Genomic DNA, 20,463 nt, shown 5'->3' on the forward strand with positions numbered 1-20,463 from the left:
GATTGTTTGGGGGTGGGGGGAGCATTCAGGCACCCCCACCCGAAGAGGAGAGGAGGGAACAGGAAGGGAAGGGAAGGCAGGGCAGGGGAGGGCAGGAGAGAGGAGACTGAGGGGAGGGAAGGGAGGGGAGAGGAGAGGAGAAGAGATGGAGGGGAGGGGAGAGGAGAGAGGAGAGGAGATGAAGAGGAAGGAAGGGAGAGGAGATGAGGAGAGATGAAGAGGGGAGGGGAGAAGAGAAGAGATGGAGGGGACGGGAGAGGAGAGGAGATGAAGAGGAGGGAAGGGAGAGGAGATTAGGAGAGATGAAGAGGGGAGGGGAGATGAGAAGAGATGAAGAGGAGAGGAGGGAGACGAGAAGAGAAGGGGTAAGGAAGAGGGGAGGGAGAGGAGATGAGGAGATGAAGAGGGGAGGAATGGGAGATGAGAAGAGAAGAGATGAAGATGAGGGGAGGGAAGGGAAGGGAAGGGAGAAGAGAAGAGATGAAGAGGGGAGGGAAGGGAGAGGAGATGAGGAGAGATGAAGAGGGGAGGGGAGAAGAGAAGTGATGAAGACAAGGGAGGGAAGGGAAGGGACGGGAGATGAGAAGAGATGAAGAGGAGAGGAGAGAGAGGAGAAGGGGTGAAGAAGAGGGGAGGGAGAGGAGATGAGGGGAGGAATGGGAGAGGAGATGAGAAGAGATGAAGATGAAGATGAGGGGAGGGAAGGGAAGGGAGAAGAGATGAAGAGGGGAGGATAGGAAATGAGGAGAGATGAAGAGGGGAGGAATGGGAGAGGATATGAGAAGAGAAGAAGAAGGGACAGGGAGGGGAGAGGAGAAGAGAAGAGATGAAGAGAGGAGGGGAGGGAAGGGAAGGGAGTGGAGATGAGAAGATATGAGGAGGGGAGGGAGGAGAGGAGAGGAGAGATGAAGAGGAGGGAAGGGAGAGGAGATGAGAAGAGATGAAGAGGGGAGTGGAGGAATGGGAGAGGAGAAGAGAAGAGATGGAGAAGAGGGGAGGGAGAGGGAAGGGAAGGGAGGGGAGAAGGGATGAAGAAGAGGGGAGGGAGAGGAGAGGAGAAGAGATGAAGAGAAGGGAGAGATGAAGAGGGGAGGGGAGGAATGGGAGAGGAAATGAGAAGAGATGAAGAAGGGGAGAGGAGAAGAGATAAAGAGGAAGGGAGGAAAGGGAAGGGAGGGGAGGGGAAAAGAGATGAAGATGAGGGGATGGAGGGGAGAAGAGAAGAGATGAAGAGGGAAGGGATAGGAGATGAGAGATGAAGAGGGGAGGAATGGGAGAGGATATGAGAAGAAGAAGAGGGGAGGGGAGGGAAGGGAAGGGGAAGGAAAGGAGTGAAGAGGAGATGAGGAGGGGAGGGGAGGGAGGGGAGAGGAGAGGAAAAGAGATTAAGAAGAGGGGAGGGGAGAGGATATGAGAAAAGATGGAGAGAAGAGGAGCTCAAGAGCTCTGAGCTGAAAAAGCTTCTTGAATGAGAAGCTAAACGTCTTAAGAGAAAAATCAGAAAGTCCAGTTTCTTGAAAAAAGCACCTTTGGGATTTTTAAAAGTTGTTTTCTATTCTTCTCACCATGTGCTTTTTACCTAACCTTGTCATCCTGCCCCAGCCCCCAAAATGCGCTCCCCTATTGCAAGAGGTCCTTTCCGTTGCCCGGAGAGCCCACCAGGGGGCTCCTTCTGCGAACATCAAGGACTGGCCATCTCTTGCTTCAGAGAAGAAACTGAGCCTGTGCAGATCCTTCATGCCAGGTTGGAGGGGGTCTCTCTTCTGAATCCTGAGATGTGTCAGAACAAGGCAGGAAGTGAGTGCCATCAGGGAGAGTCTGGCCTCTCTAGGACTCTGCGCTCTCTCTCTCACCTTGGCCAAAGAGGCTGGATGCCAGCAGGGATGGACCAGCAGAAGTGACTCTGGGTGAGTGTGGTGGGAACTCTGCTTCTGGGGAGGAGATGGAGACACGCCAATTCTTCATCCATCTGCTGAACCTTGGGAGGGGAAGAGCCTAGGTTCCATGTTCCCCCGCCACACCTTTTCAGACAGGAGCCAGGCAGGGGGGAAACAGAAAAGCATCCCATCAGCTTTTCTCACCCGGAGGAAGAAATCCAGTTCTCCGGACATGGGGATGCAAATAGAGGCGAACCCTTTCATCACCACCTCCTTCCCCTATTTTCCGAGAAAAAGCCGCAAAGAGGGAGGAGTTCGCATGGCAACGCTCAACCTGGAAAAATGTCAGAATGGTCTTTCGACTGCAGCGTATCGCAGGGACACACACCGTTGGTGTCGTGGGAAGCTTCTTGACAACTTATTCTCACTTGGGCTTTGCATGTTACGGGAATGGGGCCCATTGCGGTGGGTGGCTAGGTTTTAGTCTATGGAGATTCTCAGTCATCCAGGTCGTGGTTGCCCCAAAGGTGCTTTTTCACAAGGCAACTGGACTTCCTTGATTTTTTCTTTGAAGTCGATTCGCTTCTCATCCAAGAAGCTCCTTCAGCTCTGGCGAGATGGCGGCGAATGGTAGGATTTAAACTCCTCGCAGACAGCTGGTCGTTTGCAGCCTTTCAGAGAGTCAGTAAGGTCACCTGGCGATTTATCTGTATCCTCAGGGTCACCTGAGTGGTGCAAATGGGTGTAGAGCAGTGGTAGTTTCCGCCCGGTTCCGCCGAGCCGGTAGCGGTGACGATATGACATCACCGAACCGGTTCAGCCCCTCACCCCCACCCCCCACGTTATTCTTACCTTTTATTTGGCCCCACCCCCAATCTATTGCTGCCTCCTGAGTCCCAGCTGATGGCTAGAGGGAAAAAAACTGTTTAAACTCTTGCCGTGGGGCTTCAAAGGGCCGCCGTACAGCTGATCAGTGTTAAAAGAAAACAAATCAGTGGACCGGTGCCTGCAAAAATACATGGGTAGACCGGTGCCTGCAAAAATACATAAGTAGATCAGTGCCTGCAAAAATACATAAGTAGATCAGTGCCTGCAAAAATAAATGGATAGATCGGTACAGCTCTGCAAACAGTTAAAAGCCTGGTAGACCAGTACCTCTGCTAAATCCTAAAGAACTGTCACATGACCATCAAGCCACGCCCACAGAACCGGTAGTAAAAAATTTGAGAACCCACCCCTGGCGTAGAGCCTTCTTGGAACTGTTGAAAGGAACTATTGAAACTGTGTTATAAACTGGAGATAGAATAGAATAGATTTTTTTATTGGCCAAGTGTGTTTGGACACACAAGGAATTTCCCTTGGTGCATACGCTCTCGGTGTACATAAAAGAAAAGATACGTTCGTCAAGAATCATAAGGTACAACGCTTAATGATAGTCATAGAATAGATAGAATAGAATAGAATTTTTTATTGGCCAAGTGTGTTTGGACACACAAGGAATTTCCCTTGGTGCATACGCTCTCAGTGTACATAAAAGAAAAGATACGTTCGTCAAGAATCATAAGGTACAACATTTAATGATAGTCATAGGGTACAAATAAGCAATCAGGAAACAATATCAATATAAATCGTAAGTTATAGTCATACAGTCATAAGTGGAAGGAGATGGGTGGTGGGAACGATGAGAAAATTAATAGTAGTGCAAACTTAGTAAATAGTTTGACACTCTTGAGGGAATTATTTGTTTAGCAGAGTGATGGCATTCGGGAAAAAACTGTTCTTGTGTCTAGTTGTTCTGGTGTGCAGTGCTCCATAGCATCGTTTTGAGGGTAGGAGTTGAAACAGTTTATGTCCAGGATGCGAGGGGTCTGTAAATATTTTCACAGCCCCCTTTTTTCTTCTCCTTCCTCTTCATAGGTGGCGTCTGTTGAGAGATGAACATCTATGTTCAATTTTGACATAGATGGCTTCTTTGACCTCTCTTTCAAACCAGCAGTCCTCTCTGTCCAAAATGTGGATTTTGTTGTCTTCAAAAGAGTGGCCTGTGCAGATAGACTGCTGAATCTAGTCCTGATGTGTTTGTTCTCCTATATTATGCCATGCGTTTATGAAGTGGTTGTTTTGTTTCCCCAATGTACAGATTTGCACAATCTGCTCACTGCATTGTCTATAACACATTGCTCAGTTTTTCAATGGTGTTGCAACCTTGAATGGTCAGTAAATAGAATAGAATGGGATGGGATGGAACAGGAACAGGAACAGGCAGGGGTGAAATGCTCCCGGTTCGGACCAGATCGCCCAATCCGGTAGCGATGGCGGCAGGTGGTTCAGGGAACCGGTAGCAAAAATCCCTGCGACCCCGCCCCCACCATGCCCAGCTGAGCCACACGATTATCAGAGGTTCCTTTTTTTACTTTTAAAAGCATTTTTTCTACAACCTCTTCCAACGAAAAAATGCTTTTAAAAGTAAAAAAAAAAAGCCTCTGATGATCGCGCGGCTCAGCTGGGATAGTCAGGGGCTTTTCAAAGCATTTTTTTCTGCAACCTCTTGGCTGAAGAGGTGGTTTAAAAAATGCTTTGAAAAGTCTCTGACGATCCCAGCTGAGTTGCCTGATCGGCAGAGGCTTTTCAAAGCATTAGAAAAAAATGCTTTGAAAAAAAATTTTTTTTTTAAAGTTGGCCACGCCCACCCAGTCAAATTATACCCCCCCCCCACCAAGCCATGCAGAACCGGTAGTAACAAATTTTACATTTCACCCCTGCCACAGTTGTTGGTTTTTTTTTTAATTTGATTTATATGCCGCCCTTCTCCGGAGACTCAAGGCGGCTTACAGTGGGTTAAGCAATAGCCTTCATACTTTTGTATATTTTATACAAAGTCAGCTTATTGCCCCCACAAACTGGGTCCTCAATTTACCTACCTTAGAAAGGATGGAAGGCTGAGTCAACCTTGAGCCTGGCAAGAGCTGTTAGGTGAATCACTACAGTTGTTAAGTTAGTAACACGGTTGTTAAATGAATCTGGCTTCCCCATTGACTTGGCTTGTCAGAAGGTTCCAAAAATGATCACATGATTTTGGGACACAGCAACCGTCATAATACAAGTCAGTTGTCAAATATCTGAATTTTCGATTATGTGACCATCAAGATGCTGCAATGGTCGTAAATGTGAAAAATGGTCATGCCCCATTTTTCAATGGTGTTGTAACCTTGAATGGTCAGTAAATGAAATCGAATGGGATGGGATGAACAGGAAATGGAACAGGAATAGAATAACAGAGTTGGAAGGGGTCTTGGAGGTCTTCTAGTCCAACCCCTGCTCAGACAGGAAATCCTATACCAGGGGCCCCCAAACTTGGCAGCTTTAAGACTTGTGGACTTCAACTCCCAGAATTCTCCAGCCATGCTGGCTGGAGAATTCTGGGAGTTGAAGTCCACAAGTCTTAAAGCTGCCAAGTTTGAAGACCTCTGCCCTATACCATTTCAGACAAATAGTTGTCCAATCTCTTCTAAAAATCTTCCAGTGTTGGAGCATTCACAATTTCGGGAGGCAAGTTGTTCCACTAATTAATTGTCCTAACTGTCAGGAAGTTTCTTCTTAGTTCTAGGTTGCTTCTCTCCTTGATTAGTTTCCACCCGTTGCTTCAAGGACTACCTGTGATCTTTCCTGACTGACTCCAAATTATCTTTTTTTTTTCCTCATAATATTTCTGACGTTGCCTCCCTGGGTTTTTCAAGAGTCAACGTCCCAATCTGTGTGGGAATCAGGGGTGGGTTCTAAATTTTTTTACTACCGGTTCTGTGGGCGTGGCTTATTTTGCGGGTGTGGCTTGGAGGTCATGTGACTAGGTGGGCGTGGCTAGCTGGTCAGTCATTTCTGGAAGGCCCTCACACTTACAACCAGTCCTCGCACTTACGACCCGACTCATTTGTTTGCTTTTAACACTGATCAGCTGTAGGACGGCCCTTTGAAGCCCCACGGCAAGAGTTTAAACAGTTTTTTCCCTCTAGTCATCAGCTGGGACTCAGGAGCCAGCAATAGATTGGGGGTGGGACCAAATAAAAGGTAAGAATAACGTGGGGGGTGGGGGGTGGGGGGGTGGGAGGGCGGGGGCGGGGAGAACCGGTTCGGTGACGTCATATCGTCACTGCTACCAGCTCGACCGAACCGGGAGGAACCCACCACTGGTGGGAATGTCTAGAAATGACTTTTGGGTTGCATTCAGTATAGCAGGTGAAACATTTTGTGTGCCTTCTCTTCATATAATCCAGGTCGTAGGAAGGAAAAGGTCTTTGGAGAACCAAGAGATCCGTTGGCTGCATTTGGACCTGTGATAGAGGAAAAAAAAATATGGAGGGACAACACCCAGAAGATCAAGGAGTCGAAAAAGTTGGGGAGACCTGGGCAAGAACCGGACAGAAGGTCCTGGAGAAGGAAAGCATCAGTTCAGAGGTTCAGTGCTGGCACTTCAGGAGCATCCAGTACCAAGAGTCTAAGGGTCCCCGAGAGATTTGCAGCCATCTCCACCACCTTTGTCGTCGGTGGCTTCAGCCAGAAAGACGCACAAAGGCTCAGATGTTGGACCTAGTGATCCTGGAGCAACTCCTGGCCCTCCTGCCCCTGCAGATGGAGGGCTGGGTCTGGGAGTGTGGAGCAGAGACTAGTTCCCAAGCGGTGGCTCTGGCAGAAGGCTTCCTCTTAAGCCAGGCAGAGGAGGAGAAGCAGAAAGAATCACAGGTGAGAGGAGTTCATTTTTTCAGCTTTCAGAGATGTTCAGTTCATAATAGAATAGATTAGAATAGAATGGAATGGAATGGAATGGAATGGAATGGAATGGAATGGAATGGAATGGAATGAAGGGCCCTTGGAGGTCTTCTAGTCTTACTTATGCAGGAAACCCTATAACCATCAAGGTTGACTCAGCCTTCCATCCTTTCTAAGGTAGGTAAAATGAGGACCCGGATTGTGGGGGCAATAAGCTGACTTTGTATAAATATACAAAAGTATGAAGGCTATTGCTTAACGCATTGTAAGCCGCCCTGAGTCTCCGGAGAAGGGCGGCATATAAATCAAATTAAAAAAAAAATCCATGATGGCGAACCTATGACATGCATGCCACAAGTGGCATGTGGAGCCATATCGGTGGTCACGCAAGCTCAGCTCTGTTCGGGCCTTCTGGGCCCACCGAAGTAAGGAAACAGACTGTTTCCTGCCTCCGGAGGGCCGGGGGGGGAGTGAGGAAGGCCCGTTTTTTGCTCTCCCCAGATTCCAGAGCCTTTCTAGGAGCCTGAGGAGGACGAAAACAGCCTTCCCCACCCCCTGGGATAACAGGCCATTTCTGGCCTCTGGAGGGCCTCCAGGGGGGTGGGGAACACCGTTTTCGCCTTCCTCAGGCTCCTAGAAAGGCTCTGGAGCCTGGGGAGAGCAAAAAATGGGCCTACCGGGCCCACCATGCCATCACGTGCCAAAAGCGGGGGGAGCGCTGGGGGGTGGGGCCGGGGGGGTTCTCCTTACCTTTACTACTGGTTTGCAACGGAGCCACACGCACGCGAGAGTGAAGCGAGCGTGAACGCACGCTCCTCTGCGCAAGCACAGAAGCTTCTGAGCATGCGCAGAAGCATTTTGATGACATCAGAGTCAGTGGGCGGAGCCTCCCACCAGTTTTACTACCAGTTTTATAGAAGCGGTACGAACCGGGGTCAACCCACCACTGGGTGGGGCGCATAGAATTACACAAACCTCTCCCCCCTGCGCTCACCCCGCTTTTGGCACGCGATTGCAAAAAGGTTAGCCATCACTACCCTATACCATTTCAGACAAATGGTTATCCAACATCTTCTTTAAAACTTCCAGTGTTGGAGAATTTACAACTTCTGGAGGCAAGTTGTTCCACTGGTTAATTTTTCTGTCAGGAAATTTCTTCTTAGTTCTAGGTGGCTTCCCATAAGTGTACGATTATACCTCATGATTCTGAGCATGTAATATGAGATGTTTAATTCTTTAGGTAATGTATCTCCTTCCAGAAATATTTGGGATAATTCTTTCCTTCATCTTCATTGATGAATATAGAGAGATTAAGTTACAAAGCTGAGGACAGAGTATAAGGATCCGGTTCATTCTGTGTGTTGGTTCATTATTTTCCATTCTTTGTGTCATGGGATACAACAGGCCCAGGGAAGCTTCTTGGAGACTGTCATGGAAAATCCAGAGGAAGGGAGGGAGCTCCTTCTCAGAGGCAGCTCCAGGGAAGATCAGCGTTGTGACATTTCAGCAGGTGAGGAAAGTCCTTTGGTGCAATATCTCTGTCAACCTTGAAGCTGGCCTGACTGAGGCCACTTTGAAACTTCAGTGCTGACACACTGGAGAAGAGGGAGAGGGAGGGGGAAGTTGGGGATAGTTGGGGTGTTGTAGTCAAAACAAAATACTTTCTCTTGGGAACCAAGGACATTCCTGCAGGTGCTCGGAAGGAGGAGACTGGAGTCACCTAGCAACTGGACAGCATCCTGATTGGACCATGTGACTAATTATTTTGAGAAATGTATTTTATTTATTTATTTATTTTATCAAATTTCTATACCGCCCTACTCCCAGAGGACTCAGGGGGGTGAACAGCCAAGATAAAATACAGATAATACAAACATTAAAAATCCATTAAAATTATTAAATATTTTGGCCGAAAACAAATTTAAAACACCCAATTTATAAAACAGATTTAAACGATTTAAAAATTTAAAAGGGAGAGTTAGGCCAGGCCAGCCTGCTGAAATAAAAATGTTTTGAGAGCACGACGAAACGTGCACAGATCCGGGATCCTCCGTATCTCCGGGGGGAGCTTGTTCCAGATGGTAGGTGCCCCCACAGAGAAGGCTCTCCCCCTGGGGGCCGCCAGTCAACACTGTTTGGCCGACGGCACCCTGAGAAGCCCCTCTCTATGGGAGCATACTGGTCGGTGAGAGGCTATTGGTAGCAGAAGGCGATCTCGTAAATACCCTGGTCCGATGCCATGGAGCACTCTAAAGGTGATAACCAAAACCTTGAAGCGCACCCGGAAGACCACCGGGAGCCAGTGCAGCTCGTGCAGGAGGGGGGTCACATGGGAGCGCCACGCCACTCCCATAATCACCCGCGCAGCCGCATTCTGGACCAGCTGGAGCCTCCGAGTGCTCCTCAAGGGGAGCCCCATGTAAAGAGCATTGCAGTAGTCCAGGTGGGAAGTAACGAGAGCATGAGTGACCGTATTTAACGAGTCCCGATCCAGAAAGGGACGCAACTGGCGAATCAGGCGGACCTGATAAAAGAAAGTGACAAACTTTTACTTTTAATTGGGTGAAAACCGTGGGAATAGTCAGAGTCGGTTTTCACCAGCCTGTGCCAATATGGCATATCTAATAAACCTATTCTTTGAGGTAATTGCCTGCCTCAGAGTTTTGTTTGCTGTGGGTATGTTACTTGGAACCCTGACAATCTCCCTATATTTTATTAACGATATTATTTGAAGTCTACATTGCTTTTGTCTCCCTTACAGACAGTGGGATGATGTCCATGGTGTTTGTAGGATCTGCTCCTTCTTCTACCGTCTTTGAAAGAGCAAGTGAACCTCCAAGTCAGGTAGGAAGAGAAAGAGCAGAGAGTTGCAGGGGACCATTCGAAGGCCATCTGCTCTAGTTATGAGCCTCTATCCTTGGTCTGTCCTTTAATGGGGACATTTCATTTCCATTTTCAGGGTCTCGTATCTTTTGAGGAGGTGGCTGTGTATTTCTCTGAGGAGGAATGGTCCCATCTGGATGCTGATCAGAAAGCCCTCCATGGGGAGGTGATGCTGGAGAATTCAAAGAATGTTGCCTCTCTGGGTAAGGACCTTTTGCTCCATATCCTTATCCCCACAACTCATTATTTCTGGATACCATCTATTGAGCCAACATGCCTCTTATGGGCCCCCTGATCTTCTGGAACTAGAGTGGTATTAGTACCTCACTTAATCTTGATGGAATCCCTCTGTTGATGCAACTTAGAATCGCATTGGCTTTTTTGGCTGCCACCCGCACTGGAGGAGGGTGCATTATATGACTCATACACACACACCAAACTTATTGAGTTTTGAGATTCTGTATGAAACTGTCCAGATTTTCTCTATGGAAGCATAGAATGGGGGCTTAAAAAAAAACCCCACAATTCAATTTTTCGTCTCTGCAACCATGGGATTGTAGCATGAATTGGGAACGGCTGGCCATAAGAGTCTCTCACTGTTGTGGCTCCGTTACCTGAGCCTGTGTCATCGGCAGGAGAGTACTCCGAGAGTGAAGAAGAGGAGTTGGCAAGGCCTCCCTCTCCAGGACCCTCCTCTCTGGCAATGCCTTCGGTGTCCGCCGAAGGGCAAGAGATAGGGCCGGGGCCAAGCACGTCCACGCAGCCACAGATAGACAGTGATGAGGGTAATGAGTCTTGGCTGGATCCACGCCAGCGTTGCAGAGATAAGTGCGTGCAACAGAAGAAAAGGCGTGCCCGAGATTAGGCTGAGTCACTGGACCACACCCCACAGGATATAGAAGGGAGTGTGGTGGCCAGTCAAACCTTGTGACGAACAAAGCTGAAAGCTTCCACGCCATTCTGCATTGCTGGACTTTTGCTATAAGACTTAGCTGGATTATCTCTGGACTTGATTACCTCCATAATTATTGAGCTGTTCTTTTGATATATCAGAAGTGGGGAGAAATTATCTCTCCTCTTCGTAAATAATAAACTCTTGGCAGGCAGCCACTAGGTTGTTGCCAAGTTCCGTTATCTTAAGGAAAAGGATTTTGCCAGCTGGTTTGGTCTTTAACTCTTGAACGTCTGTTGGTGTGTGTGCGTGTGGTTGGGGACAGAACATTTCCTGTAAAGCCAAAGAATCTGAAAGAAAACAGCGAACCTTGTTAATATAAATGGCGATAGTTTATAAAGATTATTAGGTGCAAATAGAAATACATATTTCCGCAGCAAGGAAGATAAAGCAGAAATGGTTAAATTGATTATTTTATTCAAAGAGGAGAATATATTTAAGTACGTTTTCCATTTGGATATCACTGTCTGGATTTTGTGCTTGTGACAGGGAAAAAATTGAAACTTTGACACTGGTTTTGTCGACTAGATAGATTTGTCATTACAGAAACGGCTAGTTACATACTAATGTAGAAAAGCAAAAAGTTGAGGCTGGAGTGTTTCTACGTTGTACTGTGCTAAAAAGAGTCGGAAGTTAACACATTTTTTTTCTTTTTTTCCCTTGTCCCTTACATTTTCTTTCCCCCTCTCTTTTTCCTTCCCCTAATTTCCCATTTCTATTTTTCTTCGCATTTTATATATAGATAAAACAATAAAAGCCAGTCCGCCATAGGTGTAAAAGAAGAGCTGCAAATTATATTTAGTTTAACCAATTTAACCGTTTCTGCTTTATCTTCCTAGCTGTGGAAATAATATGTATTATTATTTTATTATTTATTATTTCTATTGCACCTAATAATCTTTATAAACTATCACCATTTATACCATGTTTCTCCGAAAACACGACCCACCCCAATAATTTATTTTATTTATTTATTTTATTAAATTTCTATACCGCCCTACTTCCGAAGGACTCAGGGTAGTGAACAGCCACAGGATAAAACACATAAATACAAAAATTTAAAATAGAATAAAAACGAATTAAATAATTTGGCTGAACAAATTTAAAATACCCCATAATTTAGAAACAAATTAAAACTTACATTTAAAAAGGGGAGAAGATTTAGGCCAGGCCAGCTTGATGAAATAAAAAAATCTTAAGCGCGCGACGGAAGGTGCGCAGATCCTGGATCCTCCGTATCTCCGGGGGGAGCTCGTTCCAGATGGTAGGTGCCCCCACAGAGAAGGCTCTCCCCCTAGGGGCCGCCAGTTGACATTGTTTGGCCAACGGCACCCGGAGGAGCCCCTCTCTATGGGAGCGTACTGGCCCGTGGGAGGCTATTGGTGGTAGCAGGCGGTCCCGTAGATAACCAGGTCCTAAGCCATGGAGCGCTTTAAAGGTGATAACCAGAACCTTGAAGCACACTCAGAAGACCACCAATAAGCCCAACCCTAATTTTTTGGGGGTGGGCCTAATATTATCCCTACCTCAAAAATAAGCCTGGGAATGGCATGAGTGTCGGCACGGGGAGGGGGCAACTGTCCAGCTGCAGCTGCAGCCCACTGGCCCCTTGGGATAGCGCAAATACCGCTGTTGCCCTTCTCTTTCTGGGTGCAGTGCTTCTGCATGTTGGGCTGCTTCCCTGAAGTTGGCAGCTCTGCGGCCAGCTGCTTTGCCTTATCCCTCTTTTTGGGAGGCTCGCGGGAAGCTTTTTGACGAATGGGAAGAAAATGGGGAGGGGGATTTTCCTGCCTGTCATCCATTCCTCAAGCTCAGCACAGACTGAGGGAAGAATAAGCAAAATCCTCCTCCCCAGTTTCCTCCCGCTCGCCAAAAAGCCTCCATTCCGAACGCTGAAGGTTCGGAATGTAAGCGACAGTGCAACCAAGTCTGGCCTGCTGCACCTCAAAAAAAGTAAGACCGCCATGAAAATAAGCTGAAGTGCTTATTTTCAAGTCTAAAAGAAAATAAGACTCGGTCTTATTTTCTGAGAAACACGGTATTAACGAGGTTCGCTGTATTCTTTCAGATTCTTTGACCTTATAGGGCAGTGATGGCTAACCTTTTTGCCATCGCGTGCCAGGAGACGGGGGGGTGAGGGAGGTCCGTGCGTGCGGGTGCCCACACCCATAATTCTATATGCCCTGCCCTGCGCATGCATGTGCAACCCCCCCCTCTCCTGGCACGTGATGGCCCAGTAGGCCCGTTTTTCTTTCTTACCTGGCTCCACATCCTCTCTATGCATCTGGGAAGGGCGAAAAGAGCCTTTCCCAGTCCCTCAGAGGCCTGAAAGGGATCATTTCCTCTCTAGGAGTCTGGGGACAGCAAAAAAGTCACTTCTTGTCCCACCAGGAGTTGGGAAATGGGCCCTTTCAGGTCTTTGGAGGGCCTCCGAGGGAGTGGGCTGTTTTCGCCCTCCGCAGATACATAGGGAGTGAGCCTTCCTCACTCCCCCCAGCCCCTCCGGGGGCAGGAAACAGCCTGTTTCCCTACTCCTGGTGGGCCCAGAAGGCCCGAAAATCAGCTGGCCGGCGCCCGCATGTGCACCAGAGCTGAGCTGGTGTGCCCACTGATATGGACACACGTGCCACCTGTGGCACGCGTGCCATAGGTTCGCCATCACGGTTATAGGGAAAGATATTCTTTTTAACAGACGTTCCCTATTCATGCGACCATCCCGTAGTTGCAGAGATGAAAAATGTATTTATGTATAAACTTGATAGATACCCTGGCTCCCAGAACTCTGAATGGCTTAAATTGAAAAAGATAAAGTACAAAAAAACCCCATGAAGACTACATGAGGAGCTCAAAACAAACATATAACACCCCCTTCCAACAGGGATTCATTTATCCTCCTGCCCCAAAGTCTGGGGGAATAGCCAGGTTTTCAACACTTTTGTGAAGATCATTGAGGGGATCCTTGGTGGAGCAGTGGACTAAAGCGCTGTTAAATAGCACTTAGCTGCCATCACGCCTGCAATTACTGCAAGTTCGAATCTCACCAGGCTCAAGGTTGACTCAGCCTTCCATCCTTAGGAGGTAGGTAAAATGAGGACCCGGTTTGTGGGGGCAATAAGCTGACTTTGTATAAAAAAGAACACCGCTGGGGGGGGCAAAAGCCCTACTAAGCAGGTATATACAAAAGTATGAAGGCTATCGATTAATGCATTGTAAGCTACCCTGAGTCTCCGGAGAAGGGCGGCATATAAAAAAATCGAACAAAAAAAAATCGAACCAATAAGGGGAGCCATCAGAATAGAGCCTGGATAGCTCAACAGACAGAAGCGCTGTAATTTTCATTTCCACCCCAGACCATCCCAATGATGCCTTGGAAGTGATGTCCCAGTGCCTGGAGGCCGTGCGGGTCTGGATGGGGAGAAACAGGCTTCGACTCAACCCTTCCAAGACCGAGTGGCTGTGGCTGCCGGCGTCCCGGTATAGCCAGCTGACGCCATCGCTGGTTATTGGGGGCGAATCATTGGCCCCCACGGAGAGGGCCCGCAACTTGGGTGTCCTCCTGGATGCGCGGCTGTCTTTAGAAGGGCATATGACAGCCGTGGCCAGGGGGGCTTTTTGTCAGGTTCGCCTGATACGCCAGTTGCGCCCCTTTCTGGACCGGGACTCCCTACGCACGGTCACTCAAGCACTCGTCACTTCTCGTCTGGACTATTGTAACGCTCTCTACATGGGGCTCCCCTTGGGGTACACCCGGAGGCTCCAACTGGTGCAGAGTGCGGCTGCGCGGGGGATTATGGGAGCGACGGGGCGCTCCCATGTGACTCCTCTCCTGCGCGAGCTGCATTGGCTTCCGGTGGACTTCCGGGTGCGCTTCAAGGTGTTGGTGATCACCTTTAAAGCGCTCCATGGCTTAGGGCCAGGGTACTTACGGGACCGCCTTCTGCCACCAATAGCCTCCCACCGGCCGGTTCGCTCCCACAGAGAGGGCCTCCTCAGGGTGCCGTCGGCCAGACAATGCCGGCTGACGACCCCCAGGAGGAGAGCCTTCTCTGTGGTGGCACCTACCCTATGGAACAATCTACCCCCAGAGATACGAGTGATCTCCGACCTTCGGATTTTTCGCCGGGCCCTAAAAACTTATTTTTTCCAGTTAGCCGGTCTGTCTTGATTTTAGGGTTAGTTTTAAAATTTTAATATTGATTTTAAATTGACAAGTTTTAAATTATGGGCCAAATTTATAAATTATTTTAACTTTATTTTTTAACTGTGATGTTTTGTATAGATGTTTTTATCTTGGCTGTTCACCGCCCTGAGTCCGAAAGGAGAAGGGCGGTATAGAAATTTGAATAAAGTAAAGTAAAGTAAAGTAAGTAATTTAACACCAGCTGTCTGCAATTAAAGTAAGTTCGAATCTCGCCAGGCTCAAGGTTGACTCAGCCTTCCATCCTTTCTAAGGTAGGTAAATTGAGGACTCAGTTTGTGGGGGCAATAAGCTGACTTCGTATAAATATACAAAAGTATGAAGGCTATTGCTTAACGCACTGTAAGCCGCCCTGAGTCTCCGGAGAAGGGCGGCATATAAATCAAAATTAAAAAAAAAAAAAAAGAATTCAGGGGAGGGGGAAAATCTCATCCCAGAGGGCCCATTAGATCCCACTTCTTGAGGTAGTCCTCAAATTATGACTGTAATGGAGCCTTGATGTTCGTAAAGCAGGTTATCATGGAAGCGAGTCAACTTAAGACCTTTTTTTTGTGGTGGCCAATAAATGAACCATTGCCATAGTCATTAAGTGAACCATTGCCATGGTTGTTAAGTGAATTGTCAAGGAACCCAAACAAATCAGAACTCCAAGGCCACTTGCTTCCTCAAAGAACTTCTTTATTGGGTACATCATATCGACACACTTAGTGGAAAACCAACTCTGGATCTTTTCCACAGTTTCAGCATAATTATAAAAAAACAAGGAATAAACCCTTCCTCGAGTGTCGCTGGTCACATTGGCCAATTAGGTTAATTGGCTGGCTCCTCAGGCATCTTTCTCCTCCTTCCTCCATCACCTGGGTTGATGACCTTGGTTCCCAGGAGAAAAATCTATGTTGTGTCTAGTAAGATATTCCACCTTCCTCCCCCACTTCCGTACTGGGTGGCAATGTTGTACTACTTCTGCCAGGTTCAGTTCGACGTTGACATAAATCCACAGTCTGTCAGCGTCAGCTGCATTTGCTTAATGACTGTGTCAGCGTCCCAGCACTGACATATAAATAAAGGGAGGAGAAGCCTGAACTTTTGCCTGCTAAATCCCTTTGAAGATCTGTCTCCTCGGAGACGGGGAGGGGGGAGACATTCCTGTGATCTGACGAAGAAGGAATCAGGAAAGTGACTTGGAAGATAGCCAATGAGAAGCAGAGAATTGGGGATCGGAAAGGGAGGGATTGGGGGGCAAAGGTCAGTACTGACCGTCTGTCAGGTTTCGATGCTATCTCAAAATAAATGAATTTCCAAACTGCCGATCTTTAAGGAAATTTTCTCTTTATTCAAGCACAGCAATCTGATCCTGACTCTTTTCACAGTCAGTACTGACCTTTGCCCCCCAATCCCTCCCTTTCTGATCCCAAAGGGAGAGATCTTCAAAGGGATTTAGCAGGCAAAAGTTCAGGCTTCTCCTCCCTTTATTTATATGTCAGTGCTGGGACACTGACACAGTCATTAAGCAAATGCAGCATTCACTGAAGCCATTGTTTACTATGGGGCATTTTTGCCCAAAACCGGAAATTTGTTTTTCAGCAAAATTGTAAATTGCAGTCATGTGACTGCAGGATACCAGAAATGGCCATAAATCTGGACTGGTTACTAAGCTCCCAAAAAGCATTCATATGACCTTGAGGGGAGAGCCTGGCTATTGGAACTTTGACACTAGGTCATAAGTACCTTTTGGGGTCCGTCGTAACTTCAAACAGTTCTAAATGGTCTTAAGGTGAGGACTACCTGTACTTTATACTTATACTTGCTGAAATTCATATACAGGGTTACGTATCATTAATTTATTGAGATGAGAACTGGGCAAGGACACATAGCTATGTTTATATGAGATTCCAATTTTTAAAAAGTTTTCTGCTACTGTACTCAAAAATAGAAATTATTCATGTCCCTGCTGTGCAATTTTATACACAAAATCCTGTGCGTATTTGGTTTTCCTTCGTGTTGTTCCGTGGAATAGCCTTGAAAAATGCTAAACAGTAGTTTGCAGATTTAATCTTTATAACTTTTCCTTAGCCTTACTATATTTTCATTCTTTCTTCTCTGCAGAAAGAGCACATGGGGGAGAAGGGAGAAATTACATCCAACAATTCCACGCACATCATCCTGAAGAAGAAGATAAAAAGAAGTTGGCCAACGAAAGGGGATCAAAAGGTTTGGAGAGGAAGCAACTCACCCAGGGAATAAACAAAAAATCCATTTCCCCATGGGCTCCCGTTCAAGACTTTCTCGCCGAGCAAAAGCATCGAGAAAAAAAGAAGAGAAAATGTGCGGGGAAAAACTTGAAAGCATACAAAGACAGATTTGATGTAAGCAAACCTTACAGGAGCTGCCCGATGGGAGAGGTGAAAAAATATTCAAATCGGACTTTCTCTACACGCGGAAGCATCAATGTGGAAGAAAAGCTACATAGGTGCAGGGAATGCGGAGAAAGCTTCGGCTGCAACCGTTCCCTCATTTCCCACCAAATAACCCACGCAGGAGTGAAACCCTATAAATGCACGGAGTGTGGAAAGAGCTTCAGAAAAAGCAGTTACCTTACTTGTCACCGAAGGATCCACACGGGGGAGAAACCCTTCAAATGCACGGAGTGCGGGAAGAGCTTCAGCAAGAACAGTTCGCTTACTTACCATAGAAGGATCCACACGGGGGAGAAGCCCTTTAAATGTCTCGAGTGTGGAAAGACCTTTAGCAAGAACAGCTCCCTGACTTCCCATACCAGGAGCCATTCGGGGGAGAAGCCATATCGATGCCTGGAGTGTGGAAAGAGCTTCCGGTGGCACAGTCAGCTGACTTCCCATAAAAGGATTCACACAGGGGAAAAACCCTATGAATGCACGGAGTGCGGGAAGAGCTTCAGCACGAGCAGCAGCCTCACTTCCCATAAGAGGCGCCACTCCGGCGAGAAACCGTACGAATGCCTGGAGTGTGGAAAGAGCTTCCGGGGTAGCAGCGCCTTTGCTTCTCACAAAAGGATCCACACCGGGGAGAAGCCGTACAAGTGCACGGAGTGTGGAAAAATATTCCGAAAGAGCAGTTCCCTTGCTTCCCATAGAAGCATCCACACAGGGGAGAAACCCTACAAATGCTTGGAGTGCGGTAAGAACTTCCGGGAAAATGGATCGCTGACTTCTCACAAAAGGATTCACCGAGGGGAGAAACCCTATAAATGTACGGAGTGTGGGAAGAGCTTTAGCCAAAGTGGGAATCTGATTTCCCACAAAAGGAGCCATTCGGGCGAGAAACCGTATAAGTGTATGGAATGCGGGGAGAGCTTTATGTGGAACAGTCAGCTTACATCGCACAGAAGTCTCCACACGGGGCAGAAACCGTATAAATGCGCAGACTGTGGGAAGAGCTTCAGCGATATCAGTCACCTGACTTCTCACAAAAGGATCCATACAGGGGAGAAACCATATAAATGTGCGGCGTGTGGAAAGAGTTTCAGCCAAAACAGTTCCCTGACTCTCCACGAGAGGATTCACACTGGGGAGAAACCATATAAATGCACAGAGTGTGGAAAGAGCTTCCGTGAAAAGAGATCTCTTCATTCCCACAAACTGATTCACACTGGGGAGAAACCGCATAAATGTACGGAGTGTGGAAAGCACTTCCGTGAAAAGAGATCCCTTCGTTCTCATAAACTGATCCACACAGGAGAAAAACCGTATAATTCCTTGGACCGACTTTAGAAATAGCAATTCCCTTATTTCTCATCAAAGTATCCACTCAGGTGAGAACTTATAGAAATATTAGCTTTACTTGGTTCCATCCTTATGTCTGTTCTTGGCCTGAACTATGCAAAGTTCTTCCTCTAACTCCTGAATTCAATTTGTACACCGCCCAACTCAATGATTCGGCAAGAAAACAAAATGATAAAACTATAAAAACATCCATAAAACAAAACTGCAACCATAACAGAAGAATACATTCATCCAAACGCTTCTAAACTTGGTAGTAGCCGATATAGAAATATATATTCTATATTCTATATATTAATTTCTTGAAGAAAACCTTAGCATCCTGCTCATTTATTCAAATTTTGAATATTTCACCCTGTTCAGGACCAGTCCAGTTGCAGAATAAGAAAAGAGGGTGTCGTAACTCTCACCCCACTAGTGTTTCAAAAGGCCCTAAGATCTGGCTATTTGTCCAAGTGTTGAGTAGCAAGGGTGTGCACATGAAAACGATTGAGAGTAGTTACGAATAAACACAGCCAACACACAGATACACTGAGTTGTGTTTACTTTCAGGAAATAGTAAGGCACAATCCAATAAACAGTCCAGGTCATCCACATATAAAGCAGGAGATAGCAAAATGACATTCCAGGGATAATCCAATAACAAAGTCTTCTTACCAGTCGTCATAGTCATTCACAATAAACAGTTCTTCTGGATTTGCAAACTGTAGCATACAGAGATATCAGAGAGCAAGAATAGCAAAGGGAAAAAACAAACCATGTTTCTAGCTCCCTCTTAAGGAGATTGGCTACAGAGCTAACCAGTCAGGACATAGTATGATGCAATACAGCAGTCTTAAAGCTATATTGAGGTTTTATATATTGCCAACCCAACAAGGTAAGTAATAATCATTTCCTAACAGTTGCCTTGTTTTTATTGTTCTTAATTTTATGTTTTCTTGCAATCCCAGCAGAATCCTTGGGTGACGTACAAATTGAATGAAATAAAGAGAAACTTCTTTGATTTCACTTAATATGAGATGCTCACAATTTCCTCTTGTGGCTTAAAAGAACAAAGGAATTGCCTTTTTAAGCCTCTCAAATTCTGGAGTATTTTGTTCTTTGTGTTCAGACTTGTCGTATTATGATTTTACAAGTGTGCTATAGGATGCCCGATTTTGTTTTATCTAATCTGAGTTTGGAAGCACAGTGTTCTGCCCCAGCTACAGACCTCAAAGAACGCAGCACACACCAAGTCTGTACAAAACTTAATTTACTAAAATAACTCAGTCTTTTTCAAACAAAGGCTGTTAATAAACTTCCTTAACAGCCTACAAGAATCCTAAGATAAGGTAATCACAATCTTACTAGGGTTGGCAGAAAGCCCAGAAGCAATGTTGCAGAGAATCCAGACGCGAAGGTGAGTGAACTAAAAGTTGTTCCCTACAGCTTGCTTCAATCGGCGTTCCTCTTTAAATAGGTTAAAGGAGTGGCCAATTAGCCCCAAGCCTTACTCTCGAGGAGACCTCCTCCTGAGGAGCCACTCCTGCCTTTGGCAACTCTGCGCGCCCGTGCATTGAGAAGAGGCTCCACCTCTTTGTCCTCTTCACTTAAGGGAGCTTCTGGAGGTTCTGAAGGCCCTGGCTGAATCCCTGCTTCTGGCACCTCATCTTCTCCAGCCTCCTCACTGTCTGACTCAAGTGCCAGCTGCACAGGCTGCTGGCGCAGCACCACACCAGCCTCCTCGTTGTCAAAATCAGCTACAATCTGTACAGGCCACTGATGGGCCACAACACACAGCATCCAGACAGACATTTAACAGGTTCAGTTTCTCCAGTCACTTGAAGCAGCAACATCAGATGAATGTAGCTCTGATTCATCCCTATAACATTGAGTTATGTCAAGATTTCTACTAATGCACTAACCATGCAAGGAAACATTCCATAGATCCAGAGTCACTTTCAACAATTTGATCTTAGAATAGGATAGAATGAGCTGGAAGGGACCTTGGAGGTCTTTGTAGTCCAGTCCCCTGCTCAAGCAGGAGAACCG

The 20,463-nt window shown here is 46.7% G+C and overlaps 1 protein-coding gene and 1 pseudogene across 2 annotated transcripts in view; one reads left to right on the forward strand and one right to left on the reverse strand.

Moving 5' to 3' along the window:
- The window catches only part of LOC117673522 (uncharacterized), a 15,943-nt gene extending 15,657 nt beyond the window's left edge, over nucleotides 1-286 (reverse strand). Inside the window, exon 1 of the mRNA XM_087884874.1 lies at nucleotides 1-286. This exon is cut by the window's left edge and continues 36 nt beyond it. The gene's annotated coding sequence lies outside the window, so the exon portion shown is untranslated.
- A 1,443-nt stretch (nucleotides 287-1,729) lies between these two features.
- LOC117673521 (uncharacterized) lies at nucleotides 1,730-18,604 on the forward strand (annotated as a pseudogene). The gene is made up of 6 exons (XR_015731839.1): nucleotides 1,730-1,907; nucleotides 6,149-6,614; nucleotides 8,046-8,151; nucleotides 9,403-9,485; nucleotides 9,601-9,727; nucleotides 16,781-18,604. The product of XR_015731839.1 is annotated as an uncharacterized LOC117673521 (transcript).
- Nucleotides 18,605-20,463: the final 1,859 nt, after the last annotated feature.

Source organism: Pantherophis guttatus, chromosome 2, assembly GCF_059756535.1.
Source record: "Pantherophis guttatus breed Tessera chromosome 2, ASM5975653v1, whole genome shotgun sequence".
NCBI classification, from domain to species: Eukaryota; Metazoa; Chordata; class Lepidosauria; order Squamata; family Colubridae; genus Pantherophis; species Pantherophis guttatus.